Source organism: Athene noctua, chromosome 1 (genome assembly GCF_965140245.1).
Source record: "Athene noctua chromosome 1, bAthNoc1.hap1.1, whole genome shotgun sequence".
NCBI lineage: Eukaryota > Metazoa > Chordata > Aves > Strigiformes > Strigidae > Athene > Athene noctua.
In genome coordinates, this window is record NC_134037.1 from 82,849,108 (window position 1) to 82,872,292 (window position 23,185).

Below are 23,185 nucleotides of genomic sequence, written 5' to 3' on the forward strand. Positions count from 1 at the left end.
CTCTGGCAAGGAACAGACCAAATAGGAAAGTTATCTGAGAAACAGAAGTCAGGTTACCTATCAGTTATATCCACAGAGGCAGCCTTCCTGTTGGAAAAATCTTCCTAAAATATCTTCAAGTTGCTATTGTCATGTGTTCGTTTCAGTGGGGCTTATTCTGGGCTTCACAGGCAGCTCTGCTGGATTTGCAATTCCAGTAATATTGATAATACCAATTTAGAGTTGAAAAAAATTTTCATCTTCCCCTTACTCCAATTTCCAACATTTATTCTGAATCTATAAACCTAATTTTTCTTTAAACAACAACAACAAGAAGCCCCACAATCTTATATGCTCATTACCACAAAAATACAAAATGTCACCCTGAAATTATCCCATTATGTATTTAGAAGCAGCAGAAGGGTATTTTTTTTAAATTAAAAAAAAAGAAAATTAGCAACTGTATGACAATTTGCAAACTACACTTAGCCACTTTTTGATTTAAGCGCCATCAGCTTCTGTTTTTCTTGCACACTTGCCAAAGGAAATTCTGTTTCCTTTTCTACATTTGCACTGAAGAAGTCCCAGTATAATACCGGTTTTATTTGCACAACCCTGCTAAAGACAACACCTTTACCACATCATGTATACAATACTATATTGTATTCTATACAATTAAGTGCCCCTAAAAACATTACCAGGCACTAAAACCAAGCAGTGCAGAACAGTTTCTAACTCTCCTAGGAATCAGTCAGTCTCCAGAACAGGGTGATGCATACTGTATACTGTCTCTGCCACCCCAGCTCCTAAGCCACGGCTGAGTTCTTTGGGTAGATAGTAAGTAGTTGGAACAAGCCAAACTCATATTGGTGAACATTTCAACCACAAATGCTAACATTTCAGCATGTCCCCACAGGTCTGAATTTTCTAATGTAAATTCAGCTTAAGTGTCTACGTTAAGTAACCACTAATATTTGGAAATATGTGGAAAAAAAGGCATCAGATTTCTAAAATACTGTTTCCAGAGAAAAACAGCCATATAAACACTAAATCAGTTAAAAAATGAAATGCTACAAATGCATGTTTTTCATAGCATCATGCATTGAGGTTACCAGAGAGAAGGAATTTGTCCAGATTCTTCTCCTACATTTCATCATGTTGGTATATGCCTTAGGCTACTGAGCCTTGTGGAGATCAATAAGCTTCTTCACTTAAAGAAAGATTTAAAACAACAAAAAACCCCAAACAAAACATACTCTCCAACAAACATAACACATTTCTAAAAAGTTCTCATGGCTCATGCTGGTCTGGGAGATTATCCATCACTATGCAGAGAACCGCCAGCACATTGAAACAGAAGCTTTCTATGGTTCTACAAAGTTGTATTTCACTAGTCACTTGGCTTTGTGCACCATTTTAAAAATTGCAATGCTACAGAAACTCTTAATAAATGCAAGCATCAACTGTAGCTGGAAGTAAAGTCTTCGGTAAGAATATCAAGTTTTGCAAAATTCCAGGAAGCTTTTCACTATTCTAAGTTACAGTAACGAGTCTAAAAAAAATACCTAAGTTGAAAAATAAATGCAAAACATCTATTAAACAAAAGTTGCAAGAATTTCTCCTGTAATTAAAAACTACTGAGGGCTTCCTCATTCTCCACCTCCCCTTTAAATCTTTAGGGAAAAGCTCTGCCTTCCCATTGATCCTTCTAGCTGAGGAGCATGTGTAATGAAGCATAATTATTTATCAAGTCCCTTCACTTTGGGTTTTGTTGTTGTGTTTTGGTTTTAATAAACAACCTACCAAAGGCAAAATTAGATTTAGAAATCTTACAGCTAAATGCCATTTTAAGTTCTTATGAATTTGAGGGGTTCTAGGAAACTACTTGGGTACAGCTTTCAGACATTCTGAGGTGAGCCAAGCTGCCAGGATGAAAGTTTCCATCACAGATTGCTGGATGTTCAACTTGCCTCCTTGGACTCCCTATAAAACAGTGCAGCGATGGGAGAGTATGGGATATTAATCTCTAACCTTTGTGCCCTAGATAAGGGCTTTGTGGTATTTTTCTTTTCCAAAAAAAGTATATTATAATTATTAAAATAGACTATTCAGCTAAAACTGATGTTCTGTTGTAAGCACTGTCACCCAATAAAGCATTTGGAAAGTATGTGGGAAACCCATGCCTTTTAGGGGCAAACAATATGTTATATCCTTTAGAAAGAACTCAAGTGCACAAAAGGAGAAGAAAGCAGACATTAAAACCATAGACATAAGTATAACCGGTTTCTTTGCGTCTCTAAACTGCTTCAGTATGTTAATTTACTGCAATACACGAATGAATCATATGGTCAAATGACACTCCTATGTTGTCATCATCACAGGACAGAGTTGCTTTTTCAGCTCGCTTGGAGTGAAGCAAACCCCTAACTTCTAATGTGATCTTTAAAAGCCACTTGCATTTGATGAGTAATCTTCTTGGTAGAAGATAACAATGCTTGAAAGTCATTCATACAAAAAGCTAAGCTTAAGGCAAGATTGAAAACAGCTGTAACCATTTATGAGGAGGCACAGTTCTTTAATCATGAGAGCACAAGAGGATGATTTAATGAATACAAATTAAAAAGAAAAGGCTAATGCCTTTTCTATATTAAAATACTATTAATACTTTAAAATACTATTTTCCTGACATACTAAAAAAGCTGACAATACCAAGGTACAAGCTAAATACGTAAACGCTGTAAACACAAGGACATTTATTTATTAAAAAATAAAAGGTAGCTGGCCAACTAGCATAGGCACTAACCAAATATTAGATGCACATGGAATTCCACTAGAGTAACACATTTGTGGTTGTTATTCATGCAGTTATTTTCTTGGGCCACAACACATATAGCAACATCAAGATAAGCACATTCCAGCTATAATGCACATGTTGCAGGGATTTGGCATACATTAATTTTACACATCATGTCACTGCTTCCTGTTAATCCCTGATACAGTACCAGAGGCGAAGAAATAAAATTCGACACCATTCAGTGGGTAATCTTACAGCAGTATTGTAGTAATATTTTAGATATAACAAATAAACCTAAATCAAATATAATTTTTAAATTCAAATACCTTTGCTAGTCCAAAAGCTCAGAAGTTAAGGTGATGTACATTTACTTATCAATTTGTTAAAACATTCCTTGCAATCCATAACCAAAATTGATTATGGTTAAATTGAATAAATTTGGGAGTTTTTAGGGTTTTTTTTTAGGTTGGTTAATCACTGAAGTGCAGCAACTTTTTGTTTCAGAATACAGTAAACTCTCTATGTCTCAGCCCACATCAGTTTACAGACCTTGCTATTGCCACTTTTCCTACTCAACTCACCCACTCCATTAAGACTACCTTGTAGATTGAACTTGAAATATGACAAAGATGGAATATGAAACTCCAGTTTCAAGAACTAGACTTGAAAAAATTGTTTCATAAAATGTTTAGTTACACATTTGCAGCTGCTCTGACTGTGCAGGGAAAGGGAAGATGAGGTAGTACAAACACAAAGCAAGATCCAAACACATTTTTACAGCATTTCTACACATCTACAACAAGACACAATCATATTCAGCAAGAAATTTAAGACTACTGCCATTTGTGTTTAGAAAGCTATAATTATACACAGATGTACATTAGTGGATAATTTCATTACCATTACTTAGATCTTTCAGACCACTTATCCTTCTGGTTTTGGGGTATTTGTTCACACTGAATACTATATTCCTTACAAGCGTTGCAATGCAATTAGCATTTTGGCAATTGTTATTTCACTCGGCACCAAAAAAAAAAAAGATATTAAACTGCTCCAAGTCCCTAGGTATTGCTCCTGTATTAAAAACCACTTAAAACCACTACTGGATTTCCTATTTCTGTCTTTCAATACTTTTTTCTTTTAATTAAAGTTTCAAGTATCACGGATTTGACATTTAACTGCTATGTATTAGATCTCCTTATAGCAGAGATTTCTATCCTACACTGGCTTCCCATCAGGAAGAGAACAACTTACCAACTTGTAACATCACTAGATATATTAAGATATCACACGCCTTACTAAGTGGCAAGTCAACAGAGACTTCAGCAAAGCTCTTGCAGTTGAAAACATCTTAAGTAGGAGCTGAGTGTGCCTCCAATACCAGCCACCCCTCTCACAGGCAACCCAGTTGCTGCACAACATACAACATTTGGGCGCAGGAGAGATGAGCTATGACTGCACCACATGCTACCTGGACAGCTGCTGACTGTCTCTTCCACAGAAGTGGCAGCAAGACAGATAAAAACATCTCAGGCTAACACACAGGACTACCCAAAGGCTAAAGGCATCCAGCTATCCTAGACACATGTCAAACAAACTGCTTTGCTCATCACCATGTACCAGCACAACTTTTCAGTTCACTCGAAACACAAAGTGGGGAATTACACAGAACAAATTTCTACTTTCCTTCATGGTGTACACTCAGATAAAATAATTGAGAAATGTGTCTTTATTGGACAAAATACATGCTGAAATGTAACATTCGTTTTGGTACTTGCTTTTAAGGTATTGGCCAAGGGCCAATTGCAGACAGATTTTCTTCTACTGGTGATTTTCTAAGAGGAAACTGAATACTGGCAGCATCTTCAAAGAGCATCATTTGATCCAGCTGGCCTAATACAAGGCTTCACTGCATCATGTACAGATCAGTCAAATCAGTTGATGCTTTTGGAAGGCGTGCTCTGCTGCAGACAACACTCCTCTTAGCACTCCATACACTTTGTTCTGGTCATGTACTAGGGGACAGATACACAGAGGCACTTTGATGTTATGTAGAACAGCACTTGGCATTGCAACAGCGCACTTGGCATTGCAACAGTTTAATGCCTACTACAACTCAGACCCCCAAATCAAGCATGAAGGCTCCTTACAGAGCTTAGTCACCTAAGAAAAGGACTCAAAAGCCAGGCAGAGTCAGACAGCTGCCTAAGCCACAGACACCACAAAAGCCCAATCTTCTTTGCTACTGCTGGCTCTTAATACCTGCCTCTCTTTTTCCCCCCCAATTAAGTTTACAATCTTTTAATTAGACATCACATTAGATGCTTATAGAACAGTTAAGCATGTTCTGAAGCATCAGTTCCTCCTAACCCAAGAGAACATTCAGCAGAGGACAAAGTCCAGTGTGTTGGCTTGCTTTCTGACCCAATGCTTGCTTGCTGCTTTCCAAGAGGTCTTCAGAAACATGCCTCCAAGACTCTCTTGCTGCAGTAAATGAGTCTAGCTTTCCTACATGCCAGGCAAGCACTCTAGCAATTTAATGTAATTACACTGCAGGGCACCCATGTCTTACCTTGTCAGCAAAAATGTTTTGTACGAAACTGAGATAAAGCATGCTCTAAAAATGCCTGGAACTCTGCTTCTTGCAGGCAAGACGTGCAGAACATATTTCATAAACAAATGCTGACTTGCTTTGATTGCCAGCTTTCTTAGCATTAGTAAAACAGACATTTTCAATTACACCAAGGAACAAAGCATAAATATACAAACACTGAAAATATATGTACTTTATGATATTTGATTACCACTGATAGACATAATGTCTGACATTAATACAGCAAAAATTATTTCATTTTTATTCTTATTCCTTTACTCAGTTTAAGTAAACTGCTGCCAAAGGTATATTCCTTTCATATGTTTGAATATGCAAAACAAAATTAGAAGCTTCCAGCAGGGGGGAACACACACACTCCTCATGTACACAAGAAAGCAATTCTAAATTCTCAGAAAAAATGGGAAAAATAACAAACATTTTCTTTTGATGGCTCCATATATAGGAAATATGTTTAGATAGGCTCTCAGTGAATACACTCAAAATATTTTGAAAATGCCAATTACTATAAAGTGTACTCTCCAGACAAAATTAAATGCCTTAATGCCCTAACTTCCCTGTAAATTTTACCTTTACTTGGAGCAAAGTACGTATCTTAGAGCTTACAGGCACTATTTGAAGTACCAAAACAACTATAAAACCTGACATTTTATAAACCCAGAATGGACTAGACAAAAATCATGCTTCATCTGAAGTTTCTGGTATACATGTATACATATTCTCTGAGGAAGGTCTCATCCAGCTATGGAGTAGAAGATTTCTTTGTACAGCAAATGGGATCAACTTGAAGTTCTGGTTCAACTCCATTTAAGATTTCTGGGCATAATAAACTTATTCAACTGACAAGAGCCAACGAGCAACAGAAATCCCCAGATAGGGCAGGTAGGGCTATTCAGGCAGTAAGCTTTTAACTATAGGTAAGCTGTTAAATACGAAAATTCGCATTTCAGTGTATTTTAGGGGACTAATTAAAATTTGAAGTTAACAAAGTAACCGCATGACTTATCTCCCAAATCCCCACCTCAGTTAACATATACTGAGTTACTTGATTAGCTCACAAATGCTATGCAGCTTTAGACTGTATTTTAGTATTTTACAATAAACAATTCTTCTGTAAGCATCTGACATATAACATGATCCTAAAAGTATGAAAAAAAAACAAAAAACACAACACTCATACAGCTCCATAAGAATTCAGATATTTAGCTCCAGATGACCTCTAATAAACCATGTTAACTTTTGCCTAGAAGTTTCACCCACTCTAGTAATAAATGTCAAAACTAAGTGGTCAACCTTATCACCTACCAAGAAAGCAGAAAATTAAATTATACTTGCCTTACAAAATTGGCAAGCTACTATACCACCAGAAAGAGGAAACAAAACCTGCCACAAAACTCGCAAAAAATAAACCCAAAACACACCCTTCGTTTTCTTCAGCTGTACAATAAAAAGCTGTTGGAGCTGAAATGGTCGTCAGACTGAGAGGACAGTCAAGACTGCAATAACACACATTCCTGCTCAGATAAAGTGTTGGTGGATAACAGCACATCTCTTGCCAGAGGCTGCTTCTGACACCATAAGCTACGTCTATCACGCCTAAAGAAGCCCTAACAACCAAGCAAAAACCTCCACAGAGGCTACCACAGACAGAAGCAGGACAAGCACCTGCTATGAAGCACCCAAGGATGAGAAAGCAAAACAACTCTCACTCCAATTTGTGGGAGAGACAATCACACCTCCACAGAAACAGCAGAAGCCGGGGGAAAATATCATACACCAGAAAACATGAGTGCAAAAGAAACGCTGCAGAGGAACCATTAAAAGGCTTTTCTATTTTTTTCCAAGTCTACTCAATCCTCATGATTCATAAAGCTCTGTAAACGTATATGGGTGGATGGAGGAGCATGGGGAAGGAAAAGAAGAAACACTGAGAGTACCGGGACTGATGGAAGGGTAAACTCTCAAGTCCACCAGTAACTTTGAAAGCAAGGAATAACTATCTCTACAGATGGCAGCATGGAGTCAGAAACAGTATCTGGTATTTCCTGTTAAATTTATCTTGTCTCAAAACAACTCTCACCTGTCTGCACTACCTGCCACAGACTATGGAAATAAAACATCACAGAAGATTTGCAATGATTATTTAAATTCAAGATAGCATCTGTACTAGATTTGCTTGGCAAGGTTTTGGTAGCAGGGGGCTACACGGGTGAGGCTACTGTGAGAAGCCTCTAGAAGCTTCCTGTGTCCAATGGAGCCAGTGCCAGCGGGCTCCAAGATGGACCCACCACTGGCCAATGCCAAGCCCATCAGTGACAGTGGTAGTGCCTCTGTGATAATATTTAAGAAGGGGGAAAAAAAGCTGCACAACAGCAACTGCAGCCAGAGAGAGGAGTGAGAATATGTGAGAAAAAACAACTCTGCAGGCACCAAGGTCAGTGAAGAAGGAGGGGGAGGAGATGCTCCAGGCCCCAGAGCAGAGATTCCTCTGCAGCCCGTGGTGCAGACCCTGGTGGGGCAGGCTGTGCCCCTGCAGCCCATGGAGGTCCATGGTGGAGCAGAGATCCACCTGCAGCCCCTGGGTGACCCCACACTGGAGCAAATGGATGCCCAAAGGAGGCTGTGACCCTGTGGGAAGTCCGCACTGGAGCAGGCTTGCTTGTCAGGACCTGTGACCCCGTGGGGGACCCACATAGGAGCGGTCTGTTCCTGAAGGGCTGGAACCCACGCTGGAGCAGTTCATGAAGAACTGCAGCCCATGGGAAGGATCGCATTGAAGAAGTTTGTGGAGGACTGTCTCCCGTGGCAGGGACCCCACACTGGAGCAGGGGAAGAGTGTGAGGAGTCCTCTCCCTGGGGAGGAAGGAGTGGCAGAGAACGGGTGACGAACTGACCACAAACCCCATTCCCTGCACTACTGGGGGCAGAGGAGGTAGAGAAATCAGGACTGAAGTTAAGCTCAGAAAGAAGTGAGGGGTAGGGGCAGGTGTTTAAGATTTGGGTTTATTTCTCATTATCCTACTCTGATTTAATTGTTCTAAACTAAACTAAATTTCCCCAAGTGAAGTATGTTTTGCTTGTGACAGTAATTGGTAAGTGATCTCTCCCTGTCCTTATCCAACCCTTTTGTTATATTTTCTCTCCCCTGTCCAGTTGAGGACAGGAGTGGTAGAGGGGCTTTGGTGGGCACCTATACCAACCCACCACAACATCTATGTCTATTATCACTCAGTTTTAGTTCCCACAGGAAAGATTGATGGAGAAAAAGACATTTCTTTCAATTGATAATGGTTTTTTTAAAATAATGTTTAAAACAGCCTTCTATTCCAAAACTGTTGTCAGTCCAGACGCATAGTTCCGTAATATACAAAGGGCACACTCAGCAGCAATGGTGTTTACATTGCTCTTTTAGTTGCGCTAGATTGTAAAAAATATCCAAGAATAAATTAATCATGAATCATCATCAATCAAAAGGAGACAAGCGATCTGATCTGTTCTACATATGCCAGGAAAAAACTTCAACAGCCAAAAAGAAGAGTCAGGAAGACATCACAAAAATTTATCATTTGCAACCTGTTAAGAGAATCTTACCAGTATGTCCACCTCCAAGAAGCATTTTGTCATCATGTCTCGTGTGGGTCAAAAAGTGTTTTGAGGTACATACTCAGGGAGCAGCATTAATTTTAATATGCCTATCCCATACCTACTGCTTATCCTATACTTTATAAAGTTTACAAAGAGTATTTCCAATTTTCTTGGTTGATTGTTTTGATTGATCAGTCTCTGAAACGGGACAAGGTAAAAAATCTGGTGACAGGTCCCAAAAAGTAGGGCACGGCTTGGTGTACACACAGTATGTGCCCACTGAGCTTCTTTCAAAGTTCATAGCTGTTTGAGAATTACTGTGCGTATTCATTTTCTTGCTTGAGCGCCTTCCAAGATGTGAAATCTGAACATTCAAGTATCTTGATACAAGTACACAGACTCCAATTCAGATCCAAGAGATACAGTGGGCACACCAGTCATTCAAAAAATTAACAAGATTAGACTAAACCTCTGTTTAACATTACCAGCTGATTTCACTTACAGCAGATGAAAGATCCAACAGAACAACTAGTCCAGCAAGGGGAAGAAACCAGGACAACATAATCTTAAACTGCTGCAATGCTTTCCAGAGCGAGCACGTAGCTAGTGCTGCTTACCCTGGCAAGTCAGCTGCTGCTGAAAGGGGATGTTCACACTTCACCACATCTCCATCCAGAGCTGCTGGACTGTCCCCAATTCTCCCCTTATAGACACTGGTGATGCAGATCGGGGGATCTGATTCATTCAGATGACTTGACGGTGAACTGGCAGCAGTATGGATGTATTATTTCACTGGTCAGACTTTTTTTCAACCACAAGATCAACTGCTAAATTATCTGAGGTATTTGATGCAAGGGAAGGAGAAGCAAGGGTAGCAGGGGAAAAGGTGCTGAAAGGGGTGTTCCCATTACAAGTAAAGGATTACAAGTTTAGTTACAACCTTAAACCACCCATTGCTCAAAACCACTACATATTTTTCTGCTTGAAAGAAGGCAATTACTCCAACAAATGCTCAGGCATGATTTAATGCCATCTCTTGTTAATTCTACAATATCAGAAGTGTCTGATGAATTAGCCTGCATTTCAAAGTCCTGTCCTTAATCCTCTTTGAATTCAGCTGATCACTGCTTGCTCTTAGCTCCAGGACTGACTCTCTAAAGAAGAATAAAAAAGCTTTCCCATGGGAGAGGGGGGAAAAGAGAACAGAAATCAAAGGGTGTGGTGCTTTGTTTTAATATTTACGCACATGAGAAAGTCTCATATTTTCTGGAAGTCCAGGAAACAGAAGTTAAATAATTGAAAAGCAAAGGATTGAATAAATAAGAACTGTTTAAAATGTATGCATCCAATAACTTAAGCACACCGAAGTAATCCAAATAACACAGATACTTCCAGTTCTTCATCTATATACTTCCAAAGGAAGCAGCAGGCAATCCCTCAGCTGCAATACAAGAACGAAGCTGGGGCAGAAGGGAAGAACATAAGAGGGAGAGAAAAAAAGGAAAAAAAAGTCCCATACCTTTATACACATCTTGAAGCACAGAGAGCAGAAAGAGAAAGCTGTTAGAACTAAACCCTTTTCAGCTTTTTTTTTTTTTTTTTAAAAAATACTTAAGTCTGCAAATATAAGAGAGATCAAAAGGAAAGACATTTATCACAAATGCAAGTATATGTAAAGGCAAAACTGCTGTGGCAATCATGTCTGCAGTTTGTTAGTAAAGGGAACAAGGTGACTATTACAACAAAACGACACAGAAATACGATCCAAGAGAGCTATCTTGAAGGAGGAAAAAGGACGAAAAAAGAAGATATAGTTAACAGGTTGAGTGTTTTGCTGGATCAGATCTGCAGGGTTATGATGCAGTGAAGCAACACAACGTTACACCACATCTTCTCAGCCCTAACAGAAGTTTATCGCAGTCATATAAGGAAATGAAAGGTAGGTTGAGACGAGGGAATAAAAGTTGCTGTGTCTTGGATCTTTTCTACAGCATGCAAAAGCATTGTTTTTTCCTCTAACAGAACAAGAGGTGATATTGACTTAAAATCCTAACCTTTTTAAAAAGGTGAAAAGATTAATCTTCAGATTCAAAAACTGAGTGACTGAAAAAACAAGGGAACTATTTCCTCTACCTCTTTCAAGGAGGACATCTTTGAACACAAACAGATGGAGTAAGTCCCAGAAGTCTGAAAAATTACTTAGTAACTCCTCTAACTAAATAACCTTATGACAAGCTTGCATTTGACAGATGACTTCTGCCTTCAATAACTCTCTGCATATTTTCCCTTCTATCCCAACATTAGGATTTATGGACAAGTCTCTGCAGCTCTGGGCACATGACACAGTACACACAGTATCACTATTCAGCATCAGTTTTGAATAAGAATCTGCAGTTAAACAAAGAATCAAAATGAAAAATATTGTCCACAGTAAGTGTAAAGTTTTAGTACAGTCCAAAAATTCTGACAGTAAATGATCTCTATTAATGCATTCAAACATTAAAGGCTCCATAGTATGAAATTCACACAGATAATTCCCAATAACATCTTTCAGTTTTGCCAGACCTAGACATAATTCATCCAAATTAGTCTGGACTACTAAATCAAAGCTCAATCCCATAATGAAACAAATGCCTATCGCAAACCAGACAAGAAATGAGAAAGGCAGACCCCTGCATCAGGAAGAAACACTAATCACTACAGAGATAAGAGACATTTATACTTCCTTCAAATTCTTTCTGCCAAATTTTAGTACTAAGATTTGTATCTGAAGTAGGCAATGAAGAACTTAGTATCTCTACTCAACACACAACAAAACTATGTAACATTATACTTTTGAAAGACACCATTCTGCAATAAGGCATTGACTGGGGAAAAAAAAAAAAACAACACCCCAAACTTGCTTTTTTTGTCTACTAAGGTTAACACCCAAAGTGATGCTATTACAGGAAACCAGTGTCAGAGGACTCTTATTAGTAAAATTTTTACTACACACAGGCCTACAGCTCCAAGGCAGGAAATCAGACATTTCACCTTGCTGCTATACATTTTGCTCCTAGCACACAGCACTGCTTTTCTTTTGAACTGAGTGAGCTTCATTTTGTTTGTACTTTCTGAAAAAGTACATTCCTTCAAGTTGGGATCCCATTTGCTTAATCCTGAGCAAAGGCAGATAGTGAGGCATAGAGGGGAGCAGAAGCTTTATGCAGCTAAATTTTACACTAAGTGTATAAATGCAGCCTTTTAGACACAATTTAGGTCCAGTGCAAAAACTTCAAGATTTCCATTGTATCAGATATATCTATGAAACCTGGGAGAACATAACCTTGAGTTGTGAGACAGAGCTAAGAACACACAAACCTGTTCATAGGAAAACAAGTTTTTCAGGACAGAGATGTTTGAAAGGACTGGGATATTTACTGAAGTATCACAGAAATCTTGCAGATTTGCAAGCAGCAAGCTGGAAGGTGATTTCACACTCTACAGGCACACTGGAGTTAATCTCATTCTAAAAAGAGGAGGGAAACCTCTTCCTGGATGTTTAGGCCTAGCAAGAAGAGGGTGGGGGCTAAAGTCTGCTCAAGTTATGGCCTATTCATCTGCAATCCCTCAGAGGAGAGGTCACCAACTGTGCACCCTTCACAGAGATCACACACAACCTCCACAAAGAGCCCCTATCATAGAAACTGACCCAAGTGGGAGAAAGCCAGAACTAAAGGCTGATCCAAGCATGACGGCTAAACCAGGTGCAGTGCAGAAAGCTTTTGTCCTGCTCTCAAAACTACCAATAAGAAAAAAAGTCTTGGAATTTAACAACTCGAAAGACTCCAACAGGAAAGATGACTCCAACTCAGATTACACTTTAAGGCTGCCTAACTCATAAACTATTAGAAACTTCTCAAAGATGAAAATTTAAACCTGCAGGATCTTACGAGGTACCATCTTCTAGAATTCGTCAGCTCAAACAAGGTTTTTTTATGACCAATTTGGAAATGGAATATTAGCCTTAATGTTGGAAAATGCCAAAAGATTAGGTAAGTCATCAACTGTTTTGGAAGTCATGAATGGTATGTAAAAAAGATAAGAGCAAAATGTCACTCCTATCATCTACCATTTGTACGTACAATATGTACGACCCCACTGTTTTCAACAGTGAGCTCTCTGCCTCCTCTTGGTAGATACACCCATATACTGACACTTAAGTCAGAAGTAATCTCAAAGTAAATGAAAAGATAAGAAAAGGATTTGAGGAGGATGACTCCTTAAATCATGTGCATGCGTATATACCTATGTATGCACACACAAAAATACATACACACATGCATACACACAGAGAGAAGTACCCTTTCACATTAGCAGCCAGAAGTAAAAATCACAGCTTACTTTGTAGTAGAAAAATGGGGGCAGGCCTGCGGTGGGAGACCAAGTGCCCTTTCAAAAGCACAACAGAAATCCTAACAAGTAATTTGAGCTGCCTTTAGAAGACACAGAAAAAAAGTAATTGCTCTCTAACATGTGAGAAAACAGGTGAAATCCTGATCACAGCACAACAGCAAATAACAAAATTAATAGATACATTACACCAAAGAAGAAAAAAAGAAAAAACTAAGGACAAGCAAGATTTCACAAAAACTAAGGAAAAAAATATTAATATCAACAGTCTTGAACCCACAGCACCATTCTCAAATTTACCTGGTAGAATAAAAGGGTGCATTCAGCTTCCTGAAAAATAGTCACATGGATTAGAAAATTCCTTAAAGATGAGAAAGTAAGGACTACATAAGGAAACTCAGGAAAGTCAGTGTATATATCTATACAATAGAAGGCATCTCTAAATCACAAATTAGCTCCAGTAAGAATACGGTTATCAGTTTGATGCTTGCACTGACCAGCAGGCTTCATATTCAGAAAGATCACTGCACTGCTGTGAATATTTTAATTATTCTACATGAACATACTAACTACATGAACTTCCCGTGTTGGTGGTCAATCAAGCAAGATACAGCCAGGTATCTGGTAACACAGTATCTAACACTACGGATTTTTTTTAAAAAAAAAAAAAGAAAAAAAGCAAAAATCAAACCAGTACAACTCCCACAACCATAAAGAGTTTGTTTCACTAATAGGATATTATTTCTTATTTCTCATCCTTTTGAAAGACACCATTCTGCAGTTTCTGTAACTGTCAAAACAGTAGAACTGACAGAATGAAATGCTGATGTGGTGGGAAACAAAGAAAGACAGAAGCATCTTCTTTCATTGCATCAGTCTGAAAATCTGGGTTTTATTCGTGCCCTCGCATACACTGCAGACCTGGTCCTCAGTTTTGCAGAGCATTAACACCACTTCACACTTGAAATCCGACTCATCTACTCTTTTCCAACTGTTATCTGACTAGAACACCACTGCTACAGGTTAGCGACCTTCTTTCTGGCTAAAAAGGTGATAGCTGTTTTAAGTCCAGTCTCACACTCCATTATGAAGTGCCACTGTGTTGACAAAATTTATCAGAGACATCTCATCACACACAAAAAAAAACCCCAATGCTGGACTGTGCAGATTGCTATGGCTATATTTTCCACTTTTACTGATTGTAGAGACACTTTTACACATAATCTCATTTTACAGCTGTCCGGTCCCAACAGTTCAGACAACAGGGGGATGAAGGGAACAAGTAATAACGTGAGATACTACCTGTAGATATCAATACAGCTGCATCACTGGCTTTTTAAACTTAGTTCATCGTTGTTCTTTCAAATCATCTGTAATTCCTCATCACAATGAGGCATTATAAATGTCAAGTTTCATCAGCCAGTCCTTTCACTTCAAGGTTGAATGATAATATTTGAGAGCAACAGGTTATAAGTGTAGACATTCAGTATCTCAAGCATGAAAGCTAGATACCTAAGGCAAAACAAAAAAACCCATACCCAAACTGAAACAACTTTTCTGAATTTTTCTTAAGTCCTAGAACAGTTTGCTTCACCTAAGATTTAGGGGAGAGAATAACAACTTATTCAGACCTGGAGGAATTCAAACTACGTAAGCCAGAAGTTCTCAGATACTGTTTTATCTTCCTAATGACTTATTTTGATTAGTGTGGATAAATAAACCAGGTATAGTTGACTAGCTTCAATTTTTAGACCAGTCACCCTATCCAAAAGGTAGAGTCACCGGATTTTAAACCCCGCCCCACATTGCTGTAATTTCTTACCCCATTGTTTGTATTTTGGAAAAAAGCACAAAAATATTGAGCCACAGCATACAAGTGAAACTGAGCTTCAGATTAGTAGTACTTAGCACAGCCATACTTCTCACTTACACAGTCTAATAATTCAAAAGCTATTTCTAGACTGAGTAAATATGATCTGTCAAATTCCTTCAATTCTGACTCACTTAGCCAGATTAATAGTTGAGTTGCAGCCTAAACGCAGCTTTACCATAATTTTAAAGACTTCAGTAAGACTAAAATAGATAACAGAACTATGCAAGCCACAGCATTTATAAGCTAAAAGCATGTGAAATTAGGCTTTGTAATCTTAACCCACAAGGAGTTACAGATATTTTAATTCACAATACACCTGTTCCTTCAGGGACATCGTAATCTGATGTGTCCTTACCTACTACATTATGTGGTTTCAAAGAACTTGAAAGAGATGAACTATTGAAGCTTATTTTGAATTGAACAACAGATTCAAAAGCCGGAGGAGGAAGAATAATAAGGAAGGAAAGAAATAGAACGGTCCATCAAAAGAGTTTTCTAGGATGGGAGGAAGGCTAAAAAAAATACTGATACATACAGACACAAAAACTTCCTAGAGAAAATGAAGGTAAACCTCAGAACCACCAAGCAACAATTCAAATGTTTCAGATAACAGCAACTTTAAAATGTTATTATTAAAAACACAGAACACTTAAAAACTCAATTATTTTGTACTTGCAGAAAAACACAGATAAAAAGAGACACATAGGTCACCTGCTCTTAAAGTGTGTGCTGTTCTGTTGATGGATAATACTCACATGCTGAGATTAAAGTTGAAAAAAACTAAGTCCTAAAGAAAACTCTGAAAGACAAAATGCACTAAATTTACACAAGCACTAAAAGCAACATTCACAAACAATTTAAAGGGGGAAAGGAGGGGGACACACACTTCAACTTCTTTAGCTACTGAACGCTGCTTTTCAAAAGCCAAGTATCTGCTACTTTTTGCCAGTCCCAAGCAATATTGTTTGGTGACTCCAACCTTTTTCTTTTTCACTCATGCACTCACATTTCTTTCCTCTTAGAGGATGAATCAATCCTTACAAGCAGAGTTGAATTCTTTGATGCTCAAATTGATCAGATGCCACTGAATCAAGCTGCAACACAAACAGGAGCAAGTTATAGCAGTGGTTTCTTACATTGCTTTTGAAAGCTGCCAGCTCTACTTCCTCAACCTAACATGAAAACCTGTTCTGATCCTCTGTTTCACAAGTCTGCACCTTTTCCTTTCTCCAAACATTTTTGACTGCTGGCATTGTTAAAAGAAGTTGCTTACTGTCAGCATTACCTGCACCTGAGAAACTTATGTTTTATAAATTGGGATGGCCATACTTGGCCATGAAACAGTGCTAAGCACCGTTTACAAATTTTCTGTTACTGCTTCAAAGCCATGCACTTGGCAAGCATTATTTTTACAGTTTCTTGTGCTTGTGACTTCTTTACCATCAGCGCTTACACAAAACAATCAAAAATCCATTGTCAGCTTCATACCCAATGCTAACCATTTGTTGCAATGGCACATGCTTAGAAATAATGCCGAAGTTACGTATCAGTAGTCTCTAAACTTTCTTATACAGGGAGAAATGGAACTGGACAAGAGTTTCTCTTCATAAGCACAATAATATAATAAATTGGTTTAGAATACTTGTTGCACAAATTATTATTTTGTTTATCTAGCAGCTGCTTTCACTACTGCTAAAGGAATTCTTTCGGCTGGAGTTACTGAAAATAACAACTGACCCATTGCTAAAGATGTGGTAGGTGAGGTGTCAGACATAAGCAGGAACTTACAATTTTAAAATCATATTTAAGTAGGTGAAAACCCATAAAATGTTGAATATTTGTTAAAATTCATGTGCTACAATGAGAGCAATAGGTTTTCTGTTAGGGAACACCTTTATAAGTAAATTGGTTTTGAATCAAGCCATTAGTTTAAATGCTTTTCAGATACAGTAAGAAAAACGTTGTATTAAACACATGACCACAAACAACTTTAAAAATAATCTTGATTCATTGCTTGGTTACAGTAAACCTGAAGCAGTGCACATAGACAGGTTTATTGATTAGTTCTGGACACAGGAAGATCTTGCATTTATAAAGTCAATGTACATGAGGCAAAGAAACTTAGACAAAAACTTGTACACTACAGTTTACACTTCACTTTAATAGAAGGTATCGATTCTATCTTAAGCATCAGCTTATTCCACTGACTATAGACCACTGCTGCTAGCATCACTGAAGAGAAACAAGGTAATTCAATTTTTAGATTTTCAAATATCCTTCTGTGGTGTTTTTCAGAAGTGTTTTAATTAATGGTAAAATTGTATTTATGGAATAATGAGATACCCTTGACACCACTGCAAGTAAAAAGCAGAGTAGATTATTTTAAGCCTAGGTACAAAGTCTTATGACAATTATTCAAGACTTGAGTAGTGAACTTAGTATTCCGAAATAGTTCACTGGCAACCACACTAAGCCTTGTGAATAGCAAGCAGCACCTTGTATTTCTTAGTGGCCCTTTACACAGGGATGAACCTGTGCTTGTATCTCCTCACATTAAACACTTTCAAGTTGAAGCAGTACATTTTTCCACTTTATTTAGATTTCTTTGCTCAGTTTTTCTACACGTTAATGGATTTTACTACCGTCTTGCACTCCGATAAGGTTTCTGAATTAAAAAGGGTTTTTATTTTAATCCACTTTTCTATATGGAGTGATTTAAAATTAGAGAGACTGCCCCCATAATAGTTTTTATTTCATATGCTTATTCTTCCTTGCCCTCATCCCCAAAGAAAAATATACAGTACCTCTCAAACAGTTCACACACCTGATGGCAATTCTTAGGGATAATTTTGGGGAACACCTACCACCACTGAAAACAACCACATCATACTGAAGATCTTGACCATATCAAGGAGGGTGAGCATATAGGGTAGGGAAATCAATACAAAAGGTGATCTGGAGAACATAATCTATCAGCCCTTAGGTGTGGTATCAAGAGGACTCTTCTAAACAGAAGATAATGCTTCGCACTTTTTAACCAGATTAGTCCTTCGCATCTATTTGGGTATGTCCAGGTTAAATTCCAGGAAACTGTAGCATGAGGAAAAATACACAACCTGCAGAACTGACAGAAGGAGAGTCAAGAGATTTTTCAGAAGAAAGGGGGTCACATCTGGAACTCTTTAGAGGCAGGGGAGAGGAGAAAAAAAAAAAAGGAGAATATAATATACTGTGTACTCATAAACCTGAACACATGGATCTAAGGAAAAAAAAAAGCTGCATACTCACATTTAATTACGAAAAAGAAAAGTATCTTGGGATTACTTCTACCATAAACTTGGAAGGCAGCAGAGATCATAAGAAATGGTTCTCCAAAATGAAAAGAAACTTAGAGCTCTGCACCAGCAGAAGCAAGGAAAAACAAGCCTGCTCTGAAATCCAAACCAAATCTTAGTCACGAATATCTACAAGCTATATAATGGTATGAATAATACATATTCCAGATGAGAGAAAGTAAATATTTGTTCTCTTAATGAGATCACTCCTTTGGAGATGAAAAAGATACTGGTTATTTTTACTTAACTTCTGAGTTCTCACATTTCATCCCCATAAGTCAGAACTGCATCCCCGATGATGGATTTTCTTGGAGAAGATCAGTATGAGCTGCGTGGCTCTGAACTTTCTAGAAGCTACACTGAAATCTTGTAACCTTTTGAAGAAAATAGTGTCTTTATTGCCAATCGTACACTGAAAGCACAAATTTCTGTAGCTAAGGTAAAAAAAATACAGTGTAGGATTAAGGAAATACACCAAGCATCAGGGGACCCAAATGAGAGCACTCCTGGACGAACAATACCACCTTCCTCCTCCGCACTATTGATAAACTGGACATGTCTGTCTTTCAATGAAGGACTAGAATAAAATTAGTTTTCCCTGCTCTTGCACCAGACATTCTGCAGTTTGCATTCTTAATCTGCTTTCTATGTTGGTTCAGCACACAGAAGGATGTGTTACACATGCACACTGGCAATATGTTTAGTTATAGCTGAAAAGCAGTTCAAAAAAACCCTTTAAAACTTATTCCTAATGAGCTTTGGATATCTCAATCACAGAATCATGTAGGTAGGAAGGGACCCTGAAGATCATCCAGTCCAACCATTAACCTAACACTGACAGTTCCCAACTACACCAGATCCCTCAGCACTAAGTTGACCCGACTCTTAAACACCTCCAGGGATGGTGACTCCACCACCTCCCTGGACAGCCCATTCCAACATCTAACAACCCCTTCTGGAAAGAAATGCTTCCTGACATCTAGTCTAAACCTTCCCTGGCGCAACTTGAGGCCATTCCCTCTTGTCCTATCACTTGTTACCTGGTTCAAGAGACTCATCCCCAGCTCTCTGCAACCTCCTTTCAGGGAGCTGTAGAGGGCGATGAGGTCTCCCCTCAGCCTCCTCTTCTCCAGACTAAACACCCCCAGTTCCCTCAGCCGCTCCCAGTACGACCTGTGCTCCAGACCCTGCACCAGCTCCGTTGCCCTTCTCTGGACACGCTTGAGTCACTCAATGTCCTTTTTGTAGTGAGGGGCCCAAAACTGAACACAGGAATCGAGGGGCGGCCTCACCAGTGCCGAGTCCAGGGGTCAGATTCCTTCCCTGTCCCTGCTGGCCACGCTATTGCTGACACAAGCCAGGATGCCATTGGCCTTCTTGGCCCCCTGGGCACACTGCTGGCTCCTGTTCAGCCGGCTGTCAATCAGCACCCCCAGGTCCCTCTCTGACTGGCAGCTCTCCAGCCACTCCTCCCCCAGCCTGTAGCGCTGCTGGGGGTTGTTGTGGCCCAAGGGCAGCCCCCGGCATTTGGCCTTATTGAAACTCCTCCAGTTGGCCTCAGCCCATGGCTCCAGCCTGTCCAGGTCTCTCTGCAGTTCTGAATATGTAGAAAAGCAAACGTGGTTTTACCATACACACGTCACCAAAAAGATTATTCTGTTCAGTGATTGACTCAGCTAGCAAGAACTAAGGACATGCATGAGATAAAGGCAAAGCAGCAGAGCTGGCAGACACAGAAAAGCATATCTGTCCAGGAGCTCTTCATCAGGGCTCTGCAGAACACAGAACTAAGGAGAGCTCTACTTTGATGAATAGAGCTCTTCTAATAGTGACTCAAAACTATTAGAGAATACTTTCAAGCAGAGTTTCTCATGCCTTCCATCTAGATATGTATTAATGTCTTCCTGAGTGCCAACAGAATACCACTTTTCAGCTTTCAGTTTTGTTTTCCACTAAAGACATGCTCAGGCATCTCCAAGCAACCATTACATTACCCATTGGAGTCTACCTTACATTACACTTGCGGAGCCACACAGCTCTGTCAGCTGGGACCCAGGTAAAAATCGTGAAGCTCAAGAGTGTGCAAGTGCTGACATGTGAACCCAGACACTCAGCAGAAGTCTGTTCTGCTAGACCAATTACACCGGTCCTTTTCATGAGGCAGAGCTAGCACACAACACAGCAAAACCATTGCAGAGTGTATGGATAAGGTATTGGGAAGACATGGTCCAGCCAAGGTAGCAGGCTTGAATCATCAAAAGGATAATGTGGTCATGAGGGCAGCCCTCTTGACTGCTCAGAGAGCATAGAAGTAAAGGACTTTGTGCCCTCTGAAGTTCTGATGTCTTTCTCTTCAGCCATTAGAACTACTAAAACTCATCTATTAGGCTGACCCAGAAGATGGATGTACAAGACATTTTTAAAAGTACATAAATAAATTCAATTTTCTGGTAGTAAATTCACTTGCATTTTAGTGAACCCTACTGAATTTAAGGAAGGAATGTATTTTCTCAACAGAATGTTATCCTCTACACAAAAATTGCCCTGATTTTTTTTAAAAAGCTTTCATGCACACAAGAACAATGGAAACTGAAGGGGTGGGCAAAATCAAGCCACAGTACATATTTAACACTTATAAAAGGTACAAAAATGTCATTTGTCCTATTCATTTTCCAGGTGTCTACCACTTACAAGTAAAGTTTTTAACAAGTCTTCCTTGTAAGAATGATAAGTACTGACCTTTTGTAACAAAAGAAGAATCAGTTGGAGACAAACTACGTTTCCATCGTAAGATTTCTGCTTAAAGCTAAAAACAGGTTCCATCTCAGAAGCCTACCTTTCCAGAAGCTAACACAAGCTATGAGAAATCATTCTAAATTGTTCTACAGCACCTTACACAGCAACATTGACTAACATGACAAAAAGTATTTTTCCTTTTCCATTGGTCTCTCATGGTACTTTTTCAAAGCCAAATACCGCAGCAGATGCATAAGAAGTCCTTGGCTAACAAAAAATTCATTAGATGAACAGCTCTTTTGTTGCACAGCTAGCCAACTGTATGGAAGCATATTCCTTTCATAGGAAATAAAGTTATAAGGGAGAGAACAGAAAATTAAATAGCTGTTCTGGCAGTCAATACTTCTCTTATCCTAGAAAAACACACTGCATGTCATCCATCATGAGAAATGTATTAATAAAGAAATGAAAAGTCTAGAATCCTCAGGCTGCCAAGTTTCATTGCCCTGCAAGGAAACCAAGTTTGGCTTCCTCTTAACTCCTACTCATGATCTTATCAAATTCTTGTGTTAATCTTTCAATGACTCACATCCAAACAAACAATCTTCATCTCTTAAATGATTTTAAATTAAATTACTACTGATAAGATTTATATAGATATAAACAAGAAGAAAAAGTGCTTTATCAAAACATGATAGGGAAAATGTGAAAAACATGCTAACCCTAAAGTTTCTGTGTGAACACTTATCTGTGGGTTGACAACATTCCTGTTCTGAATAATACTCTGCTTAAATTAAGATTTATTAGAAGTACACTATACTTCTTGGTCTACCAATTAAGGCATTGCTTGTAAGACAGTTCTGCTTTACAGATGATTGGAATAGCTTGGCAAATCTGTCAGAGTTGCCTAATTTACTACATAAAAATATTAGCTAGTAACATTCCTTTCTATCTTGAGAAGGTGACTGTAAAGAAAAGTATTTTCAACTTTTGTTTTTAAACCCTTGAAGGAATTCATAGTGTAGACATTACTCCAACTACCTAAAAGATAAAGCTAATAGGCTATTACAGAATTGTCAAATGTACAGCAACAGCTAGCTTTTCCATGCAGTTAATGCATTCTAGCTCGTTCACTTTCTCAGCATTGCGTCAAGGATTTGAGCATTTCTTTATAAAATGTTCCCAACACTGAAGTCTCTACAAGCACATACTTTAATCTTACATTTAGATTTTTCCCTGATTTTTTTTTAAACGAAGAACAGATACTCCTGACATCAATTTTTTGCAAGAGAATTTTAAGACTTCAGAATGAAGGCACGACAGCAACGTACTGCAGCATGATTCATATCTTTCCTAGGCATTAACTGAAGAGTGAGAGCTGAATTAAATTGTTAAGCCAATCTGTCAGCACAAACAAGAACTTGAGTAAATGGTAGTTTTCCTCTTAATTCAAAAGGCTGTGTTTTGGGCAGAATTCACTTCAGTGCCTCCACAATGACCCACAGAAGAACCATCCCCAGAGTTCACAGCTCACTGCTTGGCCACAGGCCATCCCCTGCACCATACAGAAGTTGGCAATACACGCTTGCTCAGAGCTGCCAGCTCAACCATGGGCTCTGCCAAGAAGCCATTACTCCATGGACTCATACAAGCCTATGTGAGAGAGACACACTGATAACCAATTATTCCTTTAAAATATCTTGAAATGGAACAAAGCACTGTGGACTACATTGCTCTTCTCCAGCTATATTTTCTACCACTAATTTACTGCAGTCAGGAGGAGCATCAGCTTTTGCTCCACTGCTCAAATCAATTGTGTGCAGTTTTGATGACATTCAACTATGTCAAATAAAGAAGTGCCTGGGCATGTCTGCCTCACA

At 38.8% G+C, this 23,185-nt stretch overlaps 1 protein-coding gene across 1 annotated transcript in view; it reads right to left on the bottom strand.

The window, feature by feature from the left end:
* The window catches only part of GALNT2 (polypeptide N-acetylgalactosaminyltransferase 2), a 102,680-nt gene that overhangs the window by 47,300 nt on the left and 32,195 nt on the right, over window positions 1–23,185 (bottom strand). The window lies entirely within an intron of this gene.